The sequence below is a fragment of the Myxocyprinus asiaticus genome, chromosome 28 (assembly GCF_019703515.2).
Source record: "Myxocyprinus asiaticus isolate MX2 ecotype Aquarium Trade chromosome 28, UBuf_Myxa_2, whole genome shotgun sequence".
Lineage (NCBI taxonomy): Eukaryota > Metazoa > Chordata > Actinopteri > Cypriniformes > Catostomidae > Myxocyprinus > Myxocyprinus asiaticus.
This window is the reverse complement of record NC_059371.1, coordinates 25,979,106-25,997,500: the sequence shown is the minus strand read 5'-3', so window position 1 is coordinate 25,997,500 and position 18,395 is coordinate 25,979,106. Positions and strand designations below refer to the sequence as shown.

Below are 18,395 nucleotides of genomic sequence, written 5' to 3'. Positions count from 1 at the left end.
GATGTGGAAGGCCAGATGTACAACTAAACAAGAGGATAAGAACATCAGAGTCTCTAGTTTGAGAAATAGACGCCTCCCATGTCCTCAGCTGACAGCTTCATTGAATTCTACCTGCTCAACACCAGTTTCATGTACAACAGTAAAGTGAAGACTCAGGCGTGCAGGCCTGATGGGAAGAATTGCAAAGGAAAAGCCACTTTTGAAACAGAAAAACCAAAAGAAAAGGTTAGAGTGGGCAAAGAAACACAGACATTGGACAACAGATAATTGGAAAAGAGTGTTATGGATCTTAACCCCATTGAGCTTTTGTGGGATCAGCTAGACTGTAAGGTGTGTGAAAAGTGCTCGACAAGACAGCTACATCTATGGCAAGTGCTACAGGAAGCGTGGGGTGAAATGTCACCTGAGTATCTGGACAAACTGATAGCTAGAATGCCAAGGATCTGCAAAGCTGTCATTGCTGCATGTGGAGGATTTTTTGTTGAGAACTCTTTGAAGTAGTTTAAGAAGTTCTGAACATTTTTATCAAATTGTAATAGTAATTTTTCACGTTATTAATGTCCTGAATATTCATTGTGATCAGTTGAATGCCACTTTGGTGAATAAAAGTACCAATTTCTTTCCATAAGAGAAAAAATCTGTACATTATTCCATTTTGGCCTCCTGTGTGTGTGTGTGTATATATATATACACAGTGCATCCAGAAAGTATTCACAGCGCTTAACTTTTTCCACATTTTGTTATGTTACAGCCTTATTCCAAAATGGATTAAATTAATTTTTTTCCTCAAAATTCTACAAACAATACCCCATAATGACAACGTGAAAGAAGTTTTTTTGAAATCTTTGCAAATTTATAAAAAAAAATTAAAAATCACATGTACATAAGTATTCACAGCCTTTGCTCAGTACTTTGTTGAAGCACCTTTGGCAGCAATTACAGCCTCAAGTCTTTTTGAGTATGATGCTACAAGCTTGGCACACCTATTTTTGGGCAGTTTCTCCCATTCTTCTTTGCAGGACCTCTCAAGCTACATCAGGTTGGATGGGGAGCGTCGGTGCACAGCCATTTTCAGATCTCTCCAGAGATGTTCAGTCGGGTTCAAGTCTGGGCTCTGGCTGGGCCACTCAAGGACATTCACAGAGTTGTCCCGGAGCCACTCCTTTGTTATCTTGGCTGTGTGCTTAGGGTCATTGTCCTGTTGGAAGATGAACCTTCGCCCCAGTCTGAGGTCCAGAGCACTCTGGAGCAGGTTTTCATCAAGGATGTCTCTGTACATTGCTGCATTCATCTTTCCCTCGATCCTGACTAGTCTCCCAGTTCCTGCTGCTGAAAAACATCCCCACAGCATGATGCTGCCACCACCATGCTTCACTGTAGGGATGGTATTGGCCAGGTGATGAGTGGTGCCTGGTTTCCTCCAGACATGATGCTTGCCATTCAGGCCAAAGAGTTCAATCTTTGTTTCATCAGACCAGAGAATTTTGTTTCTCATGGTCTGAGAGTCCTTCAGGTGCCTTTTGGCAAATTCCAGGTGGGCTGTCATGTGCCTTTTACTGAGGAGTGGCTTCTGTCTGGCCACTCTACCATACAGGCCTGATTGGTGGAGTGCTGCAGAGATGGTTGTTCTTCTGGAAGGTTCTCCTCCCTCCATAGAGAAATGCTGGAGCTCTGTCAGAGTGACCATCGGGTTCTTGGTCACCTCCCTGACTAAGGCCCTTCTCCCCCGATTGCTCAGTTTGTCTGGGCGGCCAGCTCTAGGAAGAGTCCTGGTGGTTCCAAACTTCTTCCATTTACGGATGATGGAGGACACTGTGCTCACTGGGACCTTCAATGCTGCAGAAATTTTTCTGTACCATTCCCCAGATCTGTGCCTCAATACAATCCTGTCTCGGAGGTCTACAGACAATTCCTTGGACTTCATGGCTTGGTTTGTGCTCTGACATGCACTGTTAACTGTGGGACCTTTTATATAGACAGGTGTGTGCCTTTCCAAATCATGTCCAATCAACTGAATTTACCACAGGTGGACTCCAATCAAGTTGTAGAAACATCTCAAGGATGATCAGTGGAAACAGGATGCACCTGAGCTCAATTTTGAGTGTCATGTCAAAGGCTGTGAATACTTATGTACATGTGATTTTTTATTTTTTTTATTTTTAATAAATTTGCAAAGATTTCAAACAAACTTCTTTCACGTTGTCATTATGGGGTATTGTTTGTAGAATTTTGAGGAAAATAATGAATTTAATCCATTTTGGAATAAGGCTGTAACATAACAAAATGTGGAAAAAGTGAAGCGCTGTGAATACTTTCCGGATGCACTGTATATATATATATATATATATATGAACATTATATGTGTATATATAATGTACTGTGTGTGTGTGTGTGTGTGTGTGTGTGTGTGTGTGTGAAATAATATGTATTGGCTGAGTATACTGTACTACATAGTACTGTGCAAAGGTTTTATGCAGCCAAATGTTGAATAGTAAGGATGTTTTTAACAGTAATGCCTTCCATGAATTTCATTCAAAGTGCAGAAAACATAGAAAAATGAAATCAATATTTGGTGTGACAGCACAAACAGCACAAATTCTCCTAGGTACACTTATGCATAGTTTTCAAGGTTGTTGGCAGATAGGTCTTGGACCATTTATGAGAACTTGGCACAGTACTATGTATTTTAGCAGAACTATGTCTGAATTGCTTCTGTCTTTTCTTGACTCAATGATACAATCTGTTTCAGGACTTTTTGTTCTACTACTATTTGCAAAAGGAATGTTTGGAAATATAAAATTGATATTTCCAATTGACACTTAAGCTATAGATTTAAAAGAACAGTCATAAGACAAATATATTTGTGAAACATTTAATGTGCCTAAGAGTTTTGGAAAGAACTGTTTATATATGTACACTCACTGAGCACTTTATTAGGAACACTATGGCCCTAATAAAGTGCCCAGCGTGGTCTTCTACTGTTGTAGCCCATCCACCTCATGGTTCAACGTGTTGTGCATCCTGAGATGCAATTCTGCTCACTACAATTCTACAGAGTGGTTATCTGAGTTACCGTAGCCTTTCTATCAGCTCAAACCAGTCTGGCCATTCTCTGTTGACTCTCTTTCCGTCCACAGAACTCCCGCTCACTGGATATTTTTGTTTTTGGCACCATTCTGAGTAAATTCTAGAGACTGTTGTACGTGAAAATCCCAGAAGATCAGCAGTTACAAAAATACTCAAACCAGCCCGTCTGGCACCAAAAATCATGCCATGGTCAAAATCACAGAGATAAAATTTGTCCCTATTCTGATGGTTGATGTGAATATTAACTGAAGCTTCTGACCCATATCTGCATGATTTTATGCATTGCACTGCTGCCACACGATTGGCTGATTAGATAATCATATGAATAAGTAGGTGTACAGGTGTACAGTATATACGTGTATGTGTGTGTGTGTGTGTTCAGGGAATGAGTCAGAATAAAAATAATCTCAGTTATAATTACCTATGTATTACCTATAATTACTTATAATAGCCACCATTGTGCCTGTACCAAAGCAATCCAAAATCACTTGCTTAAATATCTGGCGTCATTTAAGCAGCCTACAGAGAGGAGGTGCACACTCTGACATGCTGGTGTCAGGAGCACAACCTCTCCCTCAGCATCAGTAAGACCAAGGAGCTTGTGGTGGAATTCAGGAGAAAAGACAGAGAACACAGTCCCATCACCATCAATGGAGCACCGGTGGAGAGAGTCAGCAGCTTCAAGTTCCTGGGTGTCCACATCACTGAGGATCTCACATGGTCCATCCACTCTGAGGCCGCTGTGAAGAAAGCTCACCAGCGCCTCTTCTTCCTGAGATGGCTGAGGAAGTTTGGAATGAACCGCCACATCCTCACACGGTTCTACACCAGCACTGTAGAGAGCATCCTGACTGGCTGCATCTCTGCCTGGTATGGCAATAGCACCGCCCACAACCGCAAAGCACTGCAAAGAGTGGTGCGAACTTCCCTCCCTCCAGGACATATATACCAGGTGGTGTGTGAAAAAAGCTCAGAGGCTCATAAGAAACTCCAGCCACCCGAGCCATGGGCTGCTTTCACTGCTACCATCAGGCAGGTGGTATCGCAGCATCAGGACCCACACCAGCCGACTTCATGACAGCTTCTTCCCCCAAGCAAAGACTTTTGAACTCTTGATCGATCACGATACACATATCAGCACCGCACTTTATTAGCCTCAGACTGGACTCACATTTTATACTTCTCTTAATAACACACTGGCAACTGACTATCAACTGACAGCTGAATGTCAAGACAACACTTCATTTTCCACTGAAAATTCCAAGCAATCAGACTTTATGATACTATTAGATTCTGCTTGCATTTACTGAATGTGTTTTATATTAAAAAAAAAAAAAAAACACTCTCCAAAACCACACTTATTGAGTTTTTTTCAATTCCTTAGTTCAGAAAGAAGGCCTACTGTTTGTGTTTTCCAATTTGCTTTATTTAAACTTGTGTCCAAGCACAGGATGTCCTCTTTAAGAGAATGTAAATCAGTCAGGAAGGAAACTACAGTAGGACTGACTAAAGGCCCTTTCCAACTACCTTCCTCTGTTTTCAAAGCCATCCCCAACCACCTACAGTTTTCTCTCTGAGCCTTTATCTCATGATTGGAATCAATACTGCCTTGGTTTAACAAATCTGATTATATATTAAACTTAAACCCCCATATAATATGAACATTACAAAACCAGTGTTCTAGAATCAGTAGCAGAGAACTGCATGACTAACAACTAAAGATGGGGGCAAAGCCAATAATTATACATGGTCTTTGGGACTGGATGAATAATTAAAAACATTTCTTCTTTGCATATTCTATTCCTATTCATGTCAGAATACAAAAATGAGGACACATTACAGTCAGTAAGTAGAGAAATTCCCCATTTTTGAATCTAAATAAAAAATTTGATCTATTGCTTTATAATAGATATCTTGTCATTTTCACTAAGATATTTTATAGCTATATTTAAAGTTGCATCTGTAGTCTATAATTTTTACTGAGCATGAAATAATGCGGAAAGAGGAACAGATATTTTGCCTGTGAGCTAGCCAAGAGAAAATTATTATTATTGGCCTGACTACAACATCATATGTTTCAGTTTTGCATTTTGCAAAGTTACAGTCCAGAGAGACATATCAAGATCTGCGGGCATTTTCCCACAGATTGAATGCTACATTACATTTCATTTACTCTGTGCGGGGCAAAATTCAACCCTTCAGTATACACCCCAAGTGAGTATTGATGAAGGAGAAGGTCTGGTGTGACGTCAACATCTCGCGAGGCTTCACGGGGAGGGGCGTGCCAGATTCCAAGAGAGGAGAGAGAGAGAGAGAGAGAGAGAGAGAGGGAGAGAGGGGCGCCGTGGTAAGTTTGTAAACATGCTTATTCTGTCAAAAATGTCGAATCTATGATTACTTTTATTTGAAACACTGCTTAAGTGTTATTTATATCTGTTAAAAATGGTTTGTCTGTGATCGAGAGCAACTTTTATGAGGCGACTGTTGGGTTGTCAGACTGGCAGTGGGCAACCACCGAAAGTCTGCGCATACTTACTGTGCAGCTCGTCCAGATCTGGGCTATTGACAAGTGAGAGCAAAAATATTACGAATAGATAAGTTCTCGCACGCCGTCATGTATTACACTAAATGCGCAATAACCATATTACTTTTTATTTTTTTGTTGTTGTCAATAATAAGGTTTTAAGCTGGTATAAATAGGCAAATCAGACACCACAGCCGTCATGTAATTCAGTTTATTTGTTCCAAAGTACTCTGTGAATACTTTTTTCTCTAGCGGGGGTTGTTCAAGCGGCCTGTTGTCTGGAAGTCCGTGAATTCTATTTTTTTTTTTTTTTTTGTGGGATTTCCGTCCGCCAATGAGACGTAACCATCAATCCTGATTGACGTTGGTTGTAGCGAATCAGCAATTAGAAGTATTTGATTGACGTGTGCGCGACCAATCACAACAAGGGAAGGGCGGGTATATGCGGGAAATGGCTGGTTAAAGGTGGCATGTTCGCAAAATATCAAGTTAGCATAGGTTTGCTAAATACTTAGCGACTTTTATTTTCGGCGAGGACACTAAAAATGAAAGGTTTTTTTATTTTTTTTATTTTAGCGCAACAATCCAACATACAAGGTTGAAATTGCACATTAATATGTCGGGAAACTATATTTAAACCCAAAGCTAGAAACTCAGTTTATTGTAGAAGTTGCCACAAGTACATTTTTCCAAATAAAAGTTTTATTTTTGGTTACTTACGGACAAACATTCAAGTTCAGGAACTGAAAGAGGATATTTGCCGAGATTCGCTAGTAGTGTTGCACTTCATATTTTCAACTAAACTTCATTAAATGGACAAACGTGCTCTTTGCTGCTCAGTTTTCCTGAGTTTTCTGTAATAATATCATAATATAAATATATGTTACTATTATTAATTACTATAGTAATAACAATAACACTTTGTAAGTACAAGCAGCTTTATAAAGTAATTATAATTACTTAGCAAATACATGTAGTTGATTAGTATTAATCAGTAATTACCTATGTAAACACACAGTAGCATGAACACTGTAAAATAAAGTGTGACCAAAAACTGTAATGTTAATGTAATGTAAAAATGTACTGTTTAATTAGGGCATATTTTTTCCCTTAAAGGTTTTTGTTAAGAAGAAATAAGATTGAATTGTATATCACACAAATAATTCACATTTAAACAATTAACCAAACATGGTTTGTTTGTTCACAAAATATACTGTATCTTATTTAAAAACAGGCACTTGTTGTTGATCAGTGTATTGTCCCATGTCCCAACATTTGGGTTTTTAGCTAAGGTCATTAAGGCTATCAGAGGGTTTTCTAGCTTTGCACATAATGCATCTGGTGTGAAAAGACACCAAGTACAATCAACTTCATTTCATCTGGGCGTGTGAATGGCCCATCTTAGTGCTGGTAAACACCATCTATATGTCGGAGGAACTGTAATTGTAGATATAGGTCATCTAGACATGGCAGTTGTTGAATTCCAATAATGTTACTCCTTTGAATGACTGGATGTCCCCATATAATATATCATCCTCTCAGTAGACATATTTGTATGTGCACTAGTGAGCGTTTTTGCAGCTGTTACAATAATTGCCTTACAGTTACTTGATTAATGAGAGCTTTGAGCCTTGCTTGTTGCAGATATGTGCTGTAGCTCATGGCTCTAGAACTCAGAAGTTCACATTGTGTTGAATTAAGACGTTTCACAGGAAGGAACTTTATATGCCAGTTTGAGGTCTTTCACATGATGCAGTCTGCTGTTTTTAAGTGCTAAGTCATCAGTTACATTGTTAAAAGTCAAAACTAAGAATAAATAAAGGGTTATGATGTAAGTTGTCTTGCCAACACTTGTATACAGAATAGTTTGATTGACAGCGCGCAATGATGGCTGTCCAAATTAAACAATAGAGCGTTACAACTGATCAAATAAGCAGACTGTAGGGGGCCTGGGTAGCTCAGTGAGTAAAGACTCTGACTACCACCCCTGGAGTTCGTGTGTTTGAATCCCAGGGCGTGCTGAGTGACTCCATCCAGGTCACCTAAGCAACCAAATTGGCCCGGTTGTTAGGGAGGGTAGAGTCACATGGGGTAACCTCCTCGTGGTTGCTATAATGTGGTTCTCACTCTCGGTGGGGCACGTGGTGAGTTGTGCGTGGATGCCGCGGTGGATGGCGTGAGCCTCCACACGTGCTATGTCTCCGCGTTAATGCGCTCAACAAACCACGTGATAAGATGCGCGGGTTGACAGTCTCAGACGCGGAGACAACTGAGATTCATCCTCCGCCACCTGCATTGAGGCGAGTCACTACGCCACCACAAGGACTAATTGGGCATTCCAAATTGGGGAGAAAAAGGGATAGAAAAAAAAAGCAGACTGTTTCAAATATGCTACACTTTTCCCCACTGTGAAACAGACAATACAAGTGGATTGTCAATAGTAGTTGAGGTGATTCTGGGCATCTGCAATGTTCTGAAGTTATGTAATATTTGGTTTGCTCTAAAAGGTGTTCCCAGCTCAGAAAGTACTGGGAAAGTGCTTTTAAAGATTGCGAGAGACACTCCGTGGTGGAAATAATGAATGGACAGTGTATGCGACTGGAAAATGTTTTCCAGTTTTGGCAGACATGGTGGGCTTGATGGATGCAAAATGACAGAATTCTTAGATTTTGGGATCATTTAAATATGTTTACATGTCATCATGCTGTTGTAATGTGAAGAAAAACAGCAGAAAATGCCAAATTTGAGTTGGTATGTCCATCTTAACTTTATTAGCAGCCCTTTCGGAACCTTTCCAGACCCGACTGGAATATTAGACTTTGTGTAATGTGTATATTCAAGTCATTGTTTTGCATTGTTTGTAATGATAAAGCAGGATCTAACTTTCTTTGTGTTTGCCATATGCAGGTGTGGAGATTAGGTGTCACTGTTTTTTTTGGCTTGTAACGTGTCCAACATTGTTATAACGTCAGTATAAAATGATCTAAGAGAGTCTGTTTTGCAGAGGGGAGTTCAGGAACACATTGTTGCCAATTTCATAACAGAATACAGGCCCTGGGGATTGCATTGGGGTGCATTGTGTATTTCCCCACCATGGATTTAGCACTGGGCATGCTGCAGTTAGACAGACATGCATATAGAGTTTCATTTGTTCCATTTTCCAAAGCTCAGGTTCACTAGGGTTACATAAATCCAAATCACCCACAGTACACACCCTGCACCCTAGATCGCTTGTCCCCAACGGGTTCGATCCACGCCACCCTTGGCCTTTACCTGTGAGTTACCGAACACCCTCTGAAACCATTCATTCCATTCTCTGCTCCCTTCCTCCCCTTTCTGTGGCTCTTTTTTTGTGGGGTCTCCCTTACTCTCTGGCAGCTCACACTCCAGATTCCTCATCTTTGACTCCAGCTGGAGCTATTAATACAGTTTGTTTTGTCAGTTTCCTAGCAGACAGCATCAAACAGTGCATGCCTGAGGCTGATTATAGCTGGACATTGCTACACCGTCCTCCTGCTGAGTAGGAGAAATCCAAGTTAATAGCAGGATGGCACTTGTCCCGCACTTGTCTGACCACTATGGCCCAATTAATCCCAAGGAACTGGGTTGGGATGCAGAATGCGTGTGTTACAAAGGGTTCCCATGATCATGGAAGACCTGGAAATATGATGGAACAATTGTGACTTCCAGGCCTGGAAAAGTCATGGAAATTAAAAAGATCTTAAAGGATTTTTTTTTTTTAGTTCAATATTGAGCTCAAATGACAGCAGTTGTTGCATAATGTTGAGGACAAAAGGAAAAAAAAATCAACTCATGTTTTCTTTTTCTTTTTAAATGGAGGTAAACGCCCAGAGGGTTTAAAGGTCAAAATATTTTGCTCTATATTTGCTGAAGTACTAACATAAATTATACCTAAATTATTGATTTGTGCAGACATTGGTTAACTGGTGGGGTTATCTGGCATGTCATAAAGACAACGAAGTTGAAATATTGGATATAATTTTACACAGACAAGGTTAGTAAGCAGTGTTATCACTCATGAGTCATGTTAACACGTACAATATAGAGCTGTTCAGCAGTGACATCAATTTGTAGGCGAACCCAGAAGGCTAATTCACATTAGGTTCCCTTTGGAATTTCCTATGTTTTAAAACATACTTCTTTTTAAAAACACAGTGGCTTCAAAATTCATGTTGGGGGAATGACTGTTTGTAATTTATGTTGTAGAACAAAACATCAAAGTATCTTCAAGTAATGTTTACTACAGACCTTATTTTACTCAAAAATCCAAAACTGGCATTATAAAATCCATAGGAAAATCCAGAGGGAACCCATGGCTCGAAAATGCTAATTCCCTTCTGGGTTTTTGGACTTTAACCTGAACAGCTCTATTGTATTTAAGTCTTGTGGCTATACTTTTGAAACTGTGTATTTTAACGTTTTGTGAATTGGCCCTGCTTATTTCCATTGTAAGTGCACAATTGTAGCTTTATTGAAAGAAAAAAAAAGAAAGAGTTAAGTTATTTCTTGTTTTAATCAACATTATGCCACAGATGCTGTCTATAAAGTATTCAATTGTACTGAATTGAATTAAGCGCTCCACACAAACAACATCACAGATGTAGCTGCTCAATGGTTTGGTTCGCCTATAACATGCATTGAGAATGGCATCAGAGGGGCATTTCACCAGATTTTGAAAAAGAAGCAAATTAAATTAGTGAACTATCCCAAATACAGACACTTACAGGATTAAAAGCCAGAGGGTTTTAAAGTTAAAGGTGCACGACTGAAATATATTACTCATGTATTATAAAATTCTAAAAGTCAATAATAATAATAATAACAATAATAATAATAATAATAATAATGTATTATTATTATAATCATCACAATGTATTATTATGATCATTATAATTTGTATACAAATTACAACAATATTTAAGTTGACTGGGTACCATAAAATAACTGTGAATGAAAAGTGGGCTGATATTTTGAAGCTAAAAAAACAAACAAAAAAAAAAAAAAAATTCAGAATCCTTTAAAGTCCAGTTAAAAAATCTAAAGAAAACTGGCTTCTTTTCTACTGAAGACTTTCACTTGAACTTCTGTAAATTTTGCTGCTACGTTATCCAGTAGACTAGTTAACAATAAAGTTTTTCTTAAAAGGCTGTAAATTTATATTGAAATAATGTGTAGTTGAAGGTATGTGTATTTACATATACTGTAAAAGAGTAACCTCAATTAGTATCACACAGTGAAGTATATAATATTCTCAGTAAATATACTGAGATTCCAGGTATCAGAATGAGATTGGAAGAGAAACAGTGGTATCGGTGCATCCCTACTGTGTATACTGGACATGAGCATTGCGTCGCGTCAAATGCAAATTGCTCCCAGTATAATCAGTGATGCTGTCTTAGGGTGGCCAGACCCTGTGACAGTCCTGTATTTAAGCACTTTTTCTAGTGTCCTGACTAGTGTTGTCACGGTACCAAAATTTCGGCAGTCGGTACCGATACCAGTGAACCTGAGAGTTTCGGCACAGCGCCACCTAGTCGTCACGAGATATGAAAAATGAATATTTTTGCAAATCTGGTCTTTTCCTATGTCGGCCATTTTGAATTTTGTTGTAAAATGCTTTATTTTTCAAACGCATTGACATATCGTTACGAAACTTGTTATGTGTCATTGGCACAATGCCCTGAAGGTACTCAAAAAGTTTTGGGACAGCGCCACCTTCTGGTCAAAAGTAGTGCCCGACCGATAAATCGGCCGATATTAGCCTTTCACCGATATATCGGTATCGCTGTATATTTTACCGATATGCGTCGATATGAAAACTTTTTTCAGAACATATAATGCAGAAAACAATGCTTTAGAATTGGTTTAGAATTTCATTACGTAGTTTGTCCAGCAGAGTGCGCTCCGACTCCATTGTTTACAGAGCTGACTCTGAGCTGACGGTGGCTCTGCAGACAGGGCGGAGTTAAACGGTGTGGATTTGAGCGATCTCTTCTCATTAAATTGCTAACTAGTTTGTGAAATACATACTGGAAAGTTAATAAAAAAATTACCCCATCATTTTATATAACTAATATAACGTTAACCTTGTCCCTGACAACCATGTCACTCATGTTTATCACATCTGTTTGCTGTTAGCCAGCTATAGTTTGTCAGTGCAGTCAGTAATGCAGCAGATTGAAAGTTAAACATCAGAGCATCTTTTTGCAGCACAGCAGACAACAGTGCGGTGGTGGATTGTGTGTGGTGAGTGTTGATTTCACGCTTCACTGTTGCCTAGTTGGTGAGACACAATGCTGGAAAGTAAATAAAGTCCATCTTTTGCTCTCCGTGACAACGAGCTTATAGCTAACTAGCTAATCAAGTAGCTACTTTCATTGCTTGTCAGCTGTGTGGAAGCTAATGAGTAAACATGTGTTTTGTTCAGGATTCGTAGTTCGGTACCCCCTTCAACTGAACAATTCCAGTCGTTGCATTTATAAAATGTAATATTTAAAAGTCTGGTTTTCCAGACATTAAAATAGGATACGTAATAAAAGTAGATTTAATAAATAGTATATTTGCCCTGTGTAAATAATAACATATAGGAACTGTATCTAAAATAAATGAGGGGGGATACATACTAATACAACAGGCTGGAAAAATAGACATTTATTCATTTTAATATCCTTTATATATATATTTTCAATGTGTTGAAACTTGACACCGGGCGACGCACCCTAAAACGGCACAGTTATATCGGTTTCATGCTGAAAAGCCGCTTAAAAGTACGTTTTTTTTCTCTCTCGTAAATGTAAATGAGTGTATATGCCAACATCATCATTTATGTCGAAAGGATTGATGCCTGTCAACCAAAACATGAGCTCATTGATGTCATTAAATATGAGTCTGCTTTTTTATTCCATCAGTTACTCCTGGTCGGAGGCTGCCTTATATGTTTAGTTTATACGTAGGGTTACGTCCTACATAAATTTAATGGTGCAACGCTCAAATATTTAGTAGAGCGTAAATTGTGACTTACTGCCCATTTATGCCACAACCAGGCTAAGTTATAACGTACGTATAGCTGGTGCAACCGGCCCCTGATGTTTATTTAGCTATTTATTTTATTTTTATTTATTCTTTATTGAAATGGTCAGCCATTGACTGATACTAAACAGTACTGATGTTTATTTAGCTATTTATTTTATTTTAATTTATTCATTATTTTAATGGTCAGCATTTGACTGATACTAAACAGTACTGATTTTTATTTAGCTATTTATTTTATTTTTATTTATTCTTTATTTTAATGGTCAGCATTTGACTGATACTGAACAGTACTGATGTTTATTTAGCTATTTATTGTATTTTTATTCTTTATTTAAATAGTCAGCAATTGACTTATACTAAACATACAGTACTGATGTTTATTAAGCTATTTATTTTTATTTTTATTTATTCTTTATTTTAATGGTGGGCAAGTGACTTATACTAAACATACAGTACTGATTTTTATTTAGCTGTTTATTGTATTTTTATTTATTCTTTATTTAAATGGTCAGCAATTGACCTATACTAAACACAGTACTGATGTTTTTTTAAGCTATTTATTGTATTTTTATTTATTCTTTATTTTCTCAGTGTTCATTTCGAGAATTTGTTGACAATGTATAATAAATAATGTCAAATATTCTTTGATAAAAATATTTGTTTTAGAAAGCAGCCTTCTGAGTACCTTTGCATAGTCATATCGGTGCAAAATCGGTGAAAAATCCACATAGAAAAGGTCAGTTTTCATTCCAGCTCAAAAATTAGCCATATCAGTAATCGGTGAATTTTCCCTCTCTAAAATTGGTATCGGTCTTAAAAATCCCATATCGGCCGGGCTCTAGTCAACAGTAATACCAAATTATCATAAAATGCTAATAACTTTTGATTAATTTTTGCTATTGTCATAAGTCTTGGTAGATTCTGTGTGTCATGCCGAGAATATGGATACCAATTATGCCATGATTGATTGAACTTCCTGTCCGCCATTTTGAAATCCAAAAAGAGTTTAAATTTCTTAAAAATGAGTCACAGACCTAGGAAAGTGACGAGTGAGATTTGTGGAGCTCACTTTTCCATCGCCCATGGAGGCCACACTGACATCGCAGTGAGAAACTTTTATTCAGCATCTGTGGATTACCTCCAAAATTGGAGCCGCTCATTGGAGAACAGAGAAAAACTTGAGTGGGCCCTACTGAGAGACATCCCAGAGTGGAAAGACATTCAGAGCAGCCTAGAACACTTCTACTCCAGAATCCCCGCTCTCAGTTTTATTGACGAAACCAAGCTCTTTGATGAGTGGGCTTGCGCGAAAAACATTGTCACTCGTCGCATCACTGAGAGTCTGAGAGATGGACAGTCGTTTTTCGTGAGCTGGAGAGCAAGACTATCAACTTCGGAGTCTTAGCTAAGGTCGTAGAGTTTGTTTTATGCCTGCTTGGGACATCTGCATCTGTGGAGTATGTGTTCTCATTAATGAACGTGGCACGGACACCGGATAAATCTCTACTCAGTGTAACAGTCATGAAGGAAATGCTTTTCGAACGTCTTAATTTTGGACTGGACTGCTCTGCATTTTACTCTTGAAAGACGAGCGCACACTGAAAAAAATTGCTGCCAGCGAAAAGTACAAAGTGACAACAGTTACAGATGCAGATGCACCCTCTGTTTCGCATTGATCTGTGCCTAGGTAAGGATACATCAATTTCATTTTTGCTGGGAGGGTGCTGTACCGTTTTCCACAAGCAGGATTCTGGTCACTCTATGCTGTCTTCACTGGATGCATCTGTTGCGTTGACAGTAGATGCATGCCCCGTTCTATTGCTGACGTGCTGCAGAGCTATTTCAGATACTATACTATCTCGTCTATCTGAGATAATAGTATTTTACTTACTAAATATCATTAGTTTGATTCTTTGTGACATACATTTTTTTCATTACATATTTAAAAACTTCTTGACTGGTACATTAAAGCCAGCTTGTGATGTTTCTTGTGTCTGGTCTACTAAGTTAAATAATCTTTTGTTTCTAACCACATGTATATGCAGTTTTAACAACAATAACACTACAATAATAATTATATAATAAGTAAATGTTTATATATGGTGGATTTCCATTTACAATAAAGTATGATACTTGTTATTCACCCATTTAACCATTGCTGAAGTATAATTTAGCTTGCACCTGATTGGTCAGTGCTTTCTGCATGTCATATACAGTAGAATGTTCACTTCGACCTTTCCAGTCTAGACTGCCTCAAGCCGTTGAGGCACATCCAGCTTTATACAGCTCTAAAATATTTAATTGAAGTTGTTCTTTGTGAATGCAATCTCTATTAAATGACTCGAAAACTTCTTATTCAGTAATTACAAATTACTCATTTTAATGCGGTACTGCTAATATTGTTGGCTCTTGTATGTTTTTGATGACCCCTCATTTGTAAGTCACTTTAGATAAAAGAGTCTGCTAAATTATTAAATGCAAATGGAAATGGAAAAGTCCTGGAAATTCACTGATCAAAAGGTGTGGGAACCCTGATTGCATTGAGTTTTAAAGATGTTAACCAAAGCAGTGCTGCTAACATTGCCAGCTGTAATCCTGTTTAAATGGTCAATTATAGACAAACCCAGCTTTTGTTTATCTTCAGTAGAACTACTGTATCAAAGATGGCGAATGTTGTCAGAGCCTTGACATAGCAAATAGTGTAAGTGCAGCGACACATTGTGCAGAGGTTCTCATGAGGGCAACAAGGGTTCGAGTTTGCTTTGTGTTAGTTCCCAGTCCCACCCCCTTCTCTCCATCAGTTCTTCTGTTATCACTAAATCAAAAAGTTGCATTTAAAAAAATAATAATATTTTTTCAGTCCGTCAACGTCCCTCTGTTACGGAGAATGTCATTTGATTAATAAGGGTTTTATTAAGGATTAGTTGGAAGTAGCTTTAAATGCTTCCTCTGATTTTTGTATTGCAAACATAACCTTAATCATAACAGGAAATTGTCTTAGATTACTCCAGACTGTCTTTGTGAATTTATTGGGGCTCTATTTTTGTTCTGGATGTACAGTGTAATACACATAGATGCTGGTTGGCCGATCTCTGATTTATTGCAGGGTTCCAGTGTGATGGGAAACTTCAGAGTATTCCGTGAGCCTGCACCCCTACTTTGAGGCTCACTGAGACGCGGACATTTCACCAAGGGTATAACGAGTGGGTGGTGGTTTTCCTTTGTATTTCTCTGACCAAATTATCTGTGTGTATTGCAAGAAGTCTGAAAGCTCTGGCACCAAGTTGTTGGCTGGCTTGAAGAGTGTGTGGTCTGCAAGGAATCAAGCTGCTTAGCTTGTATGTCACTTTGATCTCGTCCGTAAGGGAAGGGCCTTTAAGGGGCAAACAAGATGCTGTTATTTTCTTTATGGAAAACAGAACAAGGCTCTTGGCAATGGCTGCTAATTTCAGCTCATAACTGCATGACGCGCCACATGGGACACATGAACACAGTTGAAATTAGTTGAGCTACAGATTCTGATACTCTTCTTTGCCATCTTGAGAGCAGTTGCTTTTGTAAATGTTACAGTACTGTGTTACTTGCTGTGTTGCTGTGGCAGCAACGCATACCACAGAACACGAACGCAAGCATTATCTGTTTAAATCGCTGCAGTACAAGTAAAGTAAGATGTTTGGTCCATTCTTCACCTTGTGTTGGCCCTGGTTAGTTGTGTAACTCACTAGACGTCATTCCGAGCTGGTGGAGCATAATGAATCTTTAATGCTCTCATCTCCTTCCTCCATCCATTTAAATTTAATGAACATTTAACTTTGTCCGAAATTCCCAACCTCTCCACATGTGGAGCTTTGTGTTAAAAGGAGTGATAGTGTAGATTGAGACAGATGACCTATTCAGTCGGCCCAGTCAAGCTTGTTAAATGCCACCAAAACTAAATATAAGACACATGTACACATCGATAATGGATAATGAACATCAGATATACTGCCATAAACATCTATCAGATATACTGCCATAAATCGATTTTGAACTACACTTGGCTGTTATAACAAATATCCACGATAAAGTCATGATGATTTTGCTGGTGATATACAATTAAAGGAATATTCTGGGTTCCGAGTTCAATACAAGTTAAGCTCAATCGACAGCAATTGTGGCATAATGTTGATTAATACAAAAATTAATTTAAACTTGTTCCTTCTTTTCTTTAATAAAGCACAAATCTGGGTTCCAGTGAGGCAATTACAGTGGAAGTTAATGGGGGCCAGTCCAGAAACATTAAAATACACATGGTTTCCAAATTATCATCACATGATGTAAACATTATATGTGTTAACATGATTGTAGCATGATAAAATCAGGGATTTACTAGCATTACCAGATTACATGGTTTAGTTAGGTTGCTATGACATTGAAGTTCACACAGATAAGTTCTTCACACAGATAAGTTTAGTATGTGATTTTATCATACTTAATGTTTATGTCTCATGGCTGTACTTTTGAAACCCTGTGTATTTTAATGTTTATGGACTGGCACCATGGATGGTTGACTTTTATTGTAAGTGCCTTGCTTTTTTTTTTTTTTTTTTTTTTTTTTTCATAAACAATGGACCAATTGAAATTAATTTTTTTGGTGGTAATCAACAAAATAATGAACAACGTCTGCACCAAGTACCTGTCCAAACTCTAAACAATGTCCCAATGCTTAAAACTCAGAAATGAATAATCTAAAAATAAGTAGGCTATAGAGCTCACACTCAAGTAGGAAAAAACTCTCATATATTTAATTATTTATTTAGAGGCCCCAACAGAGTAAAAAAAGTGCAAAAATGTGTCAAGTGCAAAATGTTTTTGAGATTACCCCTTCATCAGTGCTAAAGACCTGTATTGAAAAGTATTTACAGTATTCTTATATTATACATCAAAATTGAAAATTTAAATGTCATGAAGGACTACAATAATGTTCTTAATCATAAAGAAGGATATGCACACACCAAAGACCTTATCCATGTCATAATACATACAGTAGAAAAATACGTAGAAAGTAATGTAGAAAATGTTGTAGAAAAATTTAGTGATGTCCCTATAACGATACTGGTATCAGAATTGGGTCCGATACCGCACTCATGTACTCATACTCATGATCGGAAAAATGCTCCAATACCAAAAACTGATAAGATCTGACGTACGTATGTCATTACGTAAACATTCAGCTCACAAATTGAAATCACCTTATGTCTCAGTGTGATTACTTAACCACAAAAGCTGTGATATAATGAGATAATATATTGTTTGCATGTGCAGAGCGCTTCAAAAGTGAGCACTTGAATGTGTGGAGACAGTGTTGTGCTGAAGGTGGCCGCATGTACCTTTTAAAGCTCCTCCTTGGCTCATACAGAGAAACTACCATCACAAGCATTGCGTGCTCTGTTTGTAGCAGATGACAGCAAAGATAGCGCAAATTTACTGTGTAGTGCGAGGCACATTCAGAGTACATATTTTATTAAATAGCAGCCTTTTGCGATTTGATAATCACTTAGAGTCACGTAGCGCAACCAGTTTTTCCGGACTGAAAAGCTGCCGTCATAACACAGAAACACTTCAAAATAAAAGCTCTGTCAAAATTAAAGCTCAATTTAAATAAAAACGTATGACAGAAATATATCTTTATTGTAAAGGTATGTAATATTCACTGTATTACTTCTACTAATAATAAATCAATAGTAATTGT

The 18,395-nt window shown here is 38.0% G+C and overlaps 1 protein-coding gene across 3 annotated transcripts in view; it reads left to right on the top strand.

The window, feature by feature from the left end:
• Window positions 1–5,390: 5,390 nt before the first annotated feature.
• LOC127418714 (cyclic AMP-dependent transcription factor ATF-7-like) overlaps window positions 5,391–18,395 on the top strand; it is a 41,607-nt gene continuing 28,602 nt past the window's right edge. For 2 of the 3 annotated variants that reach the window (XR_007893538.1, XM_051659429.1), the window contains exon 1: window positions 5,391–5,434. The gene's annotated coding sequence lies outside the window, so the exon portion shown is untranslated. Of the gene's footprint in view, window positions 5,435–15,770; window positions 15,868–18,395 lie in introns of all 3 variants that reach the window. The other variant, XM_051659430.1, reaches the window with a different exon arrangement.